The 9,945-nt window shown below is 54.9% G+C and overlaps 1 protein-coding gene across 1 annotated transcript in view; it reads right to left on the reverse strand.

Annotated features, from left to right (window-relative positions):
- Window positions 1-8,596, reverse strand: part of ALLC (allantoicase) — a 29,730-nt gene extending 21,134 nt beyond the window's left edge. Inside the window, exons 1-3 of the mRNA XM_088794665.1 lie at window positions 8,524-8,596; window positions 6,336-6,763; window positions 5,039-5,195 (exon numbers count right to left, since the gene is read on the reverse strand). The gene's annotated coding sequence lies outside the window, so the exon portion shown is untranslated. The remainder of the gene's footprint in view (window positions 1-5,038; window positions 5,196-6,335; window positions 6,764-8,523) is intronic.
- Between the last annotated feature and the right edge of the window lie 1,349 nt (window positions 8,597-9,945).

Raw genomic sequence — 9,945 nt, forward strand, 5'->3', positions numbered from 1 at the left:
TGTGTGGAGAGCTCCAGTGACATCCACGCAGTGAGCCAAGCGTTGGGGTTACACCTGCTCTGCAAGGGTTCCCAGTGGAAAGCACGACAGACTCATCAGCAGGTGATGGTTGCGAGGTCCTCACGGCATCGTGGGCACTGAGGACACACCCCGTGAGCTTCGGGGCCTCAGGAGCTCCCTGCAGGAGCAGAACCAAGCTGGGAATTGAGCAGAAGAAGCAGGCGAGGGAGTCAGACAACACGGAGGCAGGGCGGGCTCCAGGACCACAGAGCTGGATGACATTTGTCTGGACCTGCACTGTCCAGCCTGGAAGCCACCGGCCACACACATCTATTTCATAAATTTAGATTTAATTAAAATTAACTAAAGTTAAGAATCGGTTCCCCGTGGCAGTAGCCACATTTCATGTCCTCAGCAGCCACCTGTGGCTGCCGTATGGGGCCATACAGACACAGAAACTTTCTAACCTCGCAGGAAGTTTCGTGGGATCGCACTGGGAAAGCACAGCAGAGATTACGGTGCAGAGCCCACCCCCCACCATGACCACCAGCAGCACGTGAGGAAAACTGCAGCCAACACTACACCACGGGGCGGACACGTGCCCTACACACAGGCTCACGTCATGTGCCTTCTTCCTGGAGCCCTCAACACAACATTCCCAGGCAGCTCATCAAAGCGGAGACACCCTCATTTTGCACAAGTTCTGCCAGCCTCGCCATCGGGCGGCACGGACACTGAGATGGGCAAAGCATGAGACCAGGGCCCAAAAGGTGGTGTGGGTCACAGACCCAGGCCTGGGTAAGCTGGGGTGGGTCTTTCAGAGTCTCCCCCGACCCAGCAGCTTAGTGACTGTCCTGCGTCCTGTATAGTCACACCATGCCGGGCACTCAGCAAAGGTTTGTTGAGTATTTCATTTGCTTAGACGATTAGAGTGTTTGATTTACTCAGTCATTGTTTTGACAAGTGAGAGATTGCAACTTGTAAGAAATCTATTTGCTCATTCTGATGACCAAGATACATTTCTCTTCCGTAGTTGGTCGTCCATGGTTCCTGGTTCACAGCTCCCGAAACCCTTGGCGTTTGCTGAGAATAAGAGCCTGGAGCATCTTGTGTATAACATTTGGTCTCTAGCCCTCAGTTGCTGAAGTCTCTTCAGAATAAAGGTGAAAGGGTGTCTTGTTACTCATAACAAGCCCCTTTCCACCACTACTGGGTTTATATTAATGAGGTGACTTTTGGAACGCACCTAAGGTTGGGGGCTCATTGCCAGGGGAACCAACCATGAATAGACGTGGTAACTTTCAGTGCCAGCCCCTGATTTCTGGTGAGTGGAGAGGGGCAGGAGGTTAGCTCAGTGGCCGTGACACAGATTGACTCAATCACCTTAGTAATGAAACCTCCATAAAAACCCAAAAGGATGGGTTCAGAGAGCTTCCGGGTTGGAGGACACTGAGGTCTCAGGGAGAAGCGAGCTCCTGGAGAGGAAGCCCCTCGCCCCTGCCCCAGCCCTCGCCCTGTGCATCTGTTCTGTCTGGCTGTTCCGGACTTATATGCTTTTATAATAAACCAGGGGTCTAGTAAGTAAACTACTTCTCTGAGTTCTGTGAGCCTGTCTAGCAAATTAATTGAACCCAAAGAGGGAGTCATTGGAACCTCGGACTTACAGCTAGATAGTCAGAAGCACAGGGGGCAATCTGGGCTTTCAATTGGCATCTGAAGAGGAGGGAACAGCTGGGGGGACTGAGCCCTTACCCTGGGGAACCTGACGCTCTCTGGGTAGACAGTGTCAGACCTGAGTTGAATTGTAGGACACCCAGCTGGTGTCCAGAGAATTGTCTGATGGTGGGGAAACCCACACGCACATTGGAAGTGGGTGCTCAGACACCTTTTAAAAGGCTGAGCTTTTTAGTTTTCTCAGTCGGCTGCAGCGAGCTGAACAGGCAGCAGGACAGAGCACGTGAACATGTTGCCTAAGTCCATAATTAAGGTGCCTCTCCTCGCCTCCCCAGGTGACGTCCTGCCAACTCCCAGGCACGGCCCACACAGGGCCATCCTTCTGCCTCCCTGCCGGCCAGAGAGCAGCAGGCAAGAGCACGGTGCTCCCTTCCATCTTTGCTTTCTTACGTCTTTCTCTTTGATGTGCCTCACATGACGCGCACCAAGCACGCGTGTGACCTGCCTGCACCAGAGGCTGCAGCTTCCAGGGAGACGAGATCAAGAGAGAAAGGCACGCCACCCTTTTCTCCAGGGAGCAATCTCAATGCTTCAGGTTTCTAAGCTCCCACTCCCAAAACACTGACACTCAATTTAGACAATAAAATATCTCCATTCAGCACTTCTTTTAAAAAAAAATGAATAACACTCCATTTGGAAATGAATGCTCCCATTTGGAAAATAAATAGATTAAAAGCTCTTCAGGAGATGGCAGCCGGTGCAGCAGCGCCCTGCGAAGCTAACGCTGGATGGAGTTGGTCAGAACCCGTCCTGCACCCTCCGAGCCCCGGGTGGCATCCAGGGTCCACACACAGGCTGATTTACTAGGATTTGCTAGAGCCGTTATTCACACTGGGCGAGCGTGCCTCTCACACGCTCACTGCTACACATATACGTACGTCATGGAAGTGCACCCTAAGAACAGGCAGAAATGTTCAAGGCTAACGTGTGTTTCCAAATGAAATCTGGCATTGGGACACATCTGTTTTAACTGGCAGAAGTGAACTCAGTTTGGGGCCCGGAAGCCCACGTCCCACGTGGCAATGCCCGCTCGTTTACGCCCCAGCCTGCAAGCTCCACGTGAGACAGGTAAAGGGATCTTTAGAGCTACTTCCAAGAAACAGTTGCCTTAATGCTTTATCCTCCTCTTGGCAAGCTCCCTTTGCAATGAAGACTCTGCTATTCAAGTGTGTTTAAAATGTGTTACATTGAGATAACAGGAAAAAAACAAAGAGACCTTTGTAAAACACTACAGAGGATGAACCACAGAGATAAGTCTCAAAGGCGGATGAAATCCAAATGCAGCTGAACAGAAATCCTAGGGACAGAGGTGGGGGTGGGGGACAGAAAACTCAGCCACCATCTTCTCTGTGGCCACTCACCCCTTGTCTGCTCCTCTATCTTTACACAAAGAACCAGATCTTGCTTAGGACAGAGGCTCCGGGCTGGGTCCCGAGCCTGCACAGGTCCCATTCTAGCCGTGGGTGTCTGCGGCTGCATGACCATGGCAACCACTTGCCACATGTGGCATTTACGTTTAAGTCTGATGAAATTTAGAATTCAGTTTCCTGGTCATGAGAGCCACATTTTACGTGCTCATCGGCCACTGAATGGCTCAGAAGGGACATTCTCGTGCTTGCAGAAATTTCCAGCCAACCATGCAGGTGTAGGGTTCACAAAGCATTCTCGGGCACCTTACAGAAGAGCGCCCGTTATTTTAGAATGCCGGTTTATTAATGGACTTAGATGTAATATCAGTCTTTACTAGTGGTCTGAGAAATCTTTCCTAACCTCTCGGCAGCGTGGGAAAGCCTCAACTACACTGCAAAGCCATCTACTTGGCTTCCTACTATGCGCCAGGAAAACCTACTGTGCCCCAGGCACGGGCTCTCTGTAGTTCCCACGACCTCCTACAAGCTGTCTGTGACTGTCCTCGCATTCCCCACGGAGACCAACGCTCAGGTGCTTATGTCACCCTCATCCAGCACCACTCAGTCCAAAGCAGGAAAGTCACCACAAATACTCCTCGAGTACTTCTCCCCCACACCAGGGTCATCAGATTTCCTCTGCGAAGGGTCAGGCCAGGAGTCCCCCAGCTTCACAGGCTTACGACCTGTTGCCACACAGCACTGCAGCAGCCACACACAGTCCATATGGGACAAATAGACAGTCCATAGGGACCAGTAGACAGTCCATACGGGACCAGTAAATTGTCCATACGGGACCAGCCGAGAGTCCATACAGGACCAGTAGATAGTCCATAGGGACCAGTAGACAGTCCATACAGGACCAGTAGATATTCCATAGGGACCAGTGGAGAGTCCATACGGGACCATCAGACGGTCCATATGAGCCTGGCAGAGCCAACTCTGCCAGAAAGCCACCCCCATGCTCAGACTGCCTGCAGCGTGTACTTCTAGATCTGTCATTGGAAACCCTTACAACGCCTGCTTAAATTAGCTTTTAAATACTTCTCTGCAGAGGAACAAGATCCCCTTTAAAAGGCAGGAGCTACGATTGAGGCCAGGCTGTCACGTGTAATGAATATGCTGACGCTTTTACTGCAAATTGCAACTTATTCATCGGAAAAGAGCAGGATTGTAACCTGTTAGTCCAATGAGATGAAGGAATTATTGTCTTCTGATGGAAAAAGTACAGTCTTGAAATTTTACAGTCAAGGGCTGTTCACTCTTTGTTCCCCCTTTGGGTTTGTCTTCAAATAAGACACAAGGTGAGTCTACAAATTGAATTGTAGGCAAGAGAGCTTTTCCTTTGACCCGCAAGACTGTGGGAACAAATGGCTCCCCGTTAAAGACCTCCCACGACTTTCACCATCAATGGCGGTAAGTCCTAAAAAAGCCTTTGGCCAAAAGTATGGCATTTATAGCGAAATCAAAGAAGCTTATTCAACTTTGGGGCAAAACTGGAGGGAACTTAGGCTGGGATTTGGAGGAGCCCTACGTCAGCGTGTCAGCTCCCTGGCTCCACGTAGCGTTGGTACAAATTCAGGTTCCACTCACTTGTGGCCCTTCTTTTGAATATAAGTTTATTTCACTTATGGGCTCAGTTCTTTGATTTTTTTTTTTTTAAGCCCAAAGTCACATGACTTAACCCGAAGCAGAGTGGGGACCAGAGCCTGTCACCACTCCCTGGCTGTGGACACCCTGCCCCTGCCTTTGCTCAGCCATCCCCAAGATCAGCCCACAGCAGCCAGGCCGGCCCCTCTCTTACCTCTCAAAGGTGGCAAACGCTCACAGGGCTATTAAATTCGTCCCTGCTGTCGCCCTGCTCATCGGGCAATGACAACATGAACATAGCAAGTTACCTGTAGACAGTGCTCCGACCTCGCCCAGGAGTGTGAAGTCCACTGCTTAGGATTGGATTTCCTGCACCTCACAAGCCAGCAGCAGTTTCATGGCGCTTGGGTGCCAACCAGAAGAGAACTCACATGGGACTGAGAGCTTCCAGGAGACGGGCTGTGCCTGTGTGATGTCACAAGGGCTGAAGGGGCAGATGGAGTTGGAGCAGCCCCTCCCTGGAGGAGCCCTGCAGTCACTGCAGGACCCCTGTGCAGGGCGGGGCCAGCCCCGGTGCCTCCCACACATGCTGACCCTGCGTGCCAGCCCTCACCATCCCTGAAAGAAGACCGCCCTTGGCAGGCCTGGGCTGAAACCCCCACCCTTCCCCCTTCCAGCTCTTACTCTGAGGAGACTCATTGCTTTGCAAACACCAGGCCTGCCTCATGGTTCCCCACCTTCTAGAGAAGCCGGGCTTTGGGGATTCGATAGCAGGGAAGGACCCTCAGCCCGAGGAAAAGGCAGGTGCACACCACCCTTTCACATGGTTTACAGGTTCAAGCACCTCCAGAAAGCATACCTTGCCAAGTGGGTACCACACCTCATGGCATGAAACCGAGACACGCCCCCTGCCCTTGGGGCCCATGGTCTAGAGCAGGGGTGTCCAAACTTTTTTCAATGTTTTTTACCAAGTGCCGTATGCGGTAAAATACAAAAACAGCCGGGCCACTCACTCGAGGTGAAGTACGTATTATCTCACCTGGTTTATTTAAGTAAATTAAACATATTTTTGGAATTTGCTGCGGGCCAACTAATAATGGATTGTGGGCCGCAGTTGGCCCGCGGGCCGCAGTTTGGACACCCCTGGTCTAGAGGAAGTGTCCCTGGTGGCCCCGTGGGATGGGGGCTGAACTCCACCTGCCACACGTGATCATACCCGACACGCGAGGGGCAGAGGGGATGCCATTCATGTCACACCGCTGCTGACAGTGTGCACAGATGGAGAAACAGGCTCCCAAGGTCACCCAAGGTGTCCTGACTCATGCTTGGCTGCAGCACAGCGGGAACTCAGAGCTCCAAGCGGGGGTGGGTCCTGTCACAGACACTCCCTGCCCTCCCTCCTTACTTCTCTCCTGCACCCCCAGCCCTCCCTGATGAAGCCAAGCCATCTGGAGAGGCTGGTCCCCAGGCCACCCCCAGGAACCTGCCCAGCCCCTCAACCACGCCCACTGCAGAGACCCCCACAGCCACCGGGCCCTCAGGTCCCATTGGCACCCAACACCCCTCCCGATGAAAAAGCAGAAACCACACCCTGTGCTTCCTTACATAGCTGACTGCGTTTTCATAAATTAACAGATGTGATTCCATCCCCAGTTCCCTGCCACCCGTGACATTTCCTCCGGCTGGCAATGAATGTGCTCTTTGCTCTCTGGCTCTGATAAATCACAAGACTGCACGACGCAGGGGCCCAGTTTTACACTTCAGTGTCACTAAGTCCTGGCCCTGTGCAGAGGACAGCGTGACGGCAGGGTACCCAGGGCTGGCGAGAGCTCCTGAAGCCTAAATGCGTCAGAATCACATGGGCTTGTTCCCGTCTGGGACCTGACTGTGCAGATCTGAGGGGGGCCTGAGACTCGAGGTTTCTCGGAGCCGCCGCTGAGGCTGGTGTGCTGGTCCCCGGACCACATCTGGAGAACCAGCTGCTACAGGCTGCATGGTCCCGTAGGACAGCTTCCAGCTCCTTGAAATTAAACCTAAAGTGAAAAAGTGAAATGAAATTAAGAACTTAGATCCTCTGTCTTGCTAGCTAAATTCCACGTGCAGAGCGTTCTAAAGACGACTCTGTGGGGACACCCCACCAAGAGAGCAGTGACCCCAGGGCGGCTGCCAGAGATCAGGCAGGAGCATGTGTCGCCCTGAACCCCAGGGCCACGCTGACCCCGGACACCGTCGTCCTGGACACCCACCTGGCGCCCCATCCTCCACCCTGACGAAATTGTTAAGCAAAAGGACCCGCCCCAGCTCATAGTGCTTGGTGTTCCTTGAGGGAAAGAGGCAAAGGGATGACAGTTCAGCTCCCAGCATGCCGTCCACTCAGGCGCTCTCCCTTCCTGTAACACAGGCCGGATCTGGTACTGACCACCTAGGGTACACTTCCCTCTTCTCCCCAAATCCTGCCATGACAAAGAGCTGTCCTTATTTGGGGCCACAGCAGCTGCCTGCAGACATGCATGAGTCTCAGCCCAAACTGCTGACCCCTAGGGTCGCAGTTCATGGGTCAATCATGCTTATTGTTTAAAGTCACAAGTTTGGGGCTGTCTGTTACACGGCACAAGCTAACCGATACACCAGGTTGGGACGCCCACACTTAGGAAGCAGCATTACCTCCCACCGCAGACACTGAAAGTGCTGCTTTCCCGGCCCCTCTGCCTCCCTGGCACACACACACACACACCAAGCCACTGCCTGCGGGATGTCCCATCCATAGTGCCTCTGGCTGGTGCAGGGCACAGCCCTGCAGACACACAATGTGGCCCTGGAAGCCCAGGTGCCCAAACAGCCTCTGAACAGGCAAGGGGCAGGGACAGCCGCCCCCACCAGCCTCCACGCGGCAGCAGCTGGGGATGCTGTGGGCCCACGTTTCCTTCCACATCACAGCCAAGACGGTTTCCTCTTTGCAAAATCCCTGTGAACGCCCAGAAAGCTGTCCACAAAGCCGATTCCTGCTTCGATTAGTAGCCGGCCCTGGACTTTCCTGCTCACAGCTGAGAGGCCACCTGCCCCGGGTTCTGAGCTGCTGAGTTGAATCGGGTTTTGCCTGGTGGCCGCCTGCCCCTCGGCCCGCACCTGCCACCTGCCACCTGCCCCCTCCCAGGAAGCAAGGTGGGCGCACGGTCCAAGCCAGTCCTAGGGAGGGCGATCCAAGTGGGCAGACGGTGAGAACCATTTTCAAGCTTGGGTGAGGCAAGACAATCCAGACGGCTCAGAGAGCCACCTGGCATCTGTCGGGATGAGCCTGCCGTGAAGGGCACTCGCCCGTCACCATCCCTGCACCTCTGCCGAGACCCAGCTCCATGCCCAGTGCTGCAGGGACGCTGGGACCCAGATGAATAGCCTCATCCCTCCCTACAGCTTATCTTTCCCACAAGTCACACCAGCAAGCTCTTTTCCTGACAAGTCCTTTGTTTGCTGGGAGTGGCTGCTGCCACCTGGGGACATGCTCAGACTGAGGATGAGAAGTTACAGGGAGGTGCCCACGGCTTTTCTGAAGGGTGTGGCACCAGTGCCTGGGGGCCAGGGCTCCCCCCTCCCTGCCCTTTGTTCTGCCTGCATCTCCCTGCCCCCCTCTGACTGGTCCCTGCCAGCCCCTCCTCCCTGTCTCTGCATCTTTCAGCCTCTCTCTCTCTCTCTCTCTCTCTCTCTCTCTCTCTCTCTCTCTCTCTCTCTCACACACACACACACACACACACACACACACACCATCCAAAAGAACACCCCACCCGACCCCCAGCACCTGTGCAGCTGGCGGCTTGGCGGGCCTTGGGCTCCCCCACTGCCTGCTCAGTCCTAGTGGATTTGTCACACACACTGTTGCCCGTCTACCACTAGATGGCAGTGTGACCGAGCAGATCACGGAGGCCGGCCAGCAGCCCCAGGCCGTGTCTGGCCTCCCTCTGGTCTCGTCCACACTCACCGAGCGCCCTGCATCCTGGTCCTGGCAGCCGCTAATAAACCTGTTCTGTCCTCAGCCAGCCTCCTCCCAACCTGCACCCAGACTCTGCCGGCTACACAGCAGCCCTTCCCAAGAGCTGGGGGAATTCATTCTGATTTCCCAGCCAGTTGTTTACATCCATCAGATATGCTTTAAAACATTCACATCCTACAGCGAGTATGACCCACGGGCAAACAAGAGCAGGGTAGTTTCCTATCACTCAGCTTCCTCTGAGAGAAGCCAGGTGGAGCTGGGCTCCTCTCCCTCTGATCTCACTGGGAGTTGGTGGTCCCCACGTGGGCGGCACACAGCAGGAGAGCAGCCTGCAGGGGACAGGGACTCTGGGTGATGGAGAGAGACGCCTACCGGGCAGAGAAGAGTCCAGGCTGGGAGCCTGGCTGCCGGGCTCCCCCCAGGCCACCACCCACCAGAATCACCATGCCGGGTTAGCTTTCCTGCCCGGCCCCCAGGCACTGGGTCTGCCCTGGGCAGGAGGCAGGCAGCTGCCCTGGGCCGGCTCAGAGCCAGGGGGCCACGGCAGGGAGTACCGGGGACTGGCTGTGGGGCTCCAGCAGGAATCTGGGGCTGGGGCTGCTGCTTCGGCCCCTCTGCTTTCAGCAGTAATAGCAGTAGCCAGAGGGGCCGGAGCCCTAGTCCCCACTGGGCACAAGGAGGACCCGATGACAGCCACACAGGCAGGGGCACTTACAGGACAGGCCCCTCGAGCTCGGGGAGCCTGGGCCTTTTGCAGTAGACGGGAAGCAGGCCGGCCTTCCCTCTGCAGGGGACACTGTCTTTATTCCACTGGACAGTCACCTTGCCTGCCATTGCCCTAGAAGCTCTGGGTGTGCAGTCTGGACCTGGTGACTCTCCTTATGAAGCGGACGCAGCCACAGCGAGGGGACGCCACTTCCCAGGTGAGGTGATGGAAAGCGCTGTCTCACTCACACGTCGCTCTGGCTCTTCTTAGTGGCTCTGCGGCAGCTGCCCGATGGAGAGGCCATGTGGCGAGGGCCTGAGGCTTCCATCCAGTGACCGGAGGGACTGGATCCTGTCCCCGCCACACGACTGCCTGGAGCCAGGCAGGTGGAATGCAGGCTAAGCCTGAGCAAAGTCCTGAGAGCATTTTGTCACAAGCCACTGCGTTTGGGGTGATTTGGGAAACAGCAAATAGATAATGAATACAGCCATTGAAGAAACTAGGAGAATAAAACACCACACGCG

The sequence above is a fragment of the Rhinolophus sinicus genome, chromosome 2 (genome assembly GCF_057876585.1).
Source record: "Rhinolophus sinicus isolate RSI-liver-muscle chromosome 2, RSI-T2T, whole genome shotgun sequence".
NCBI classification, from domain to species: domain Eukaryota; kingdom Metazoa; phylum Chordata; class Mammalia; order Chiroptera; family Rhinolophidae; genus Rhinolophus; species Rhinolophus sinicus.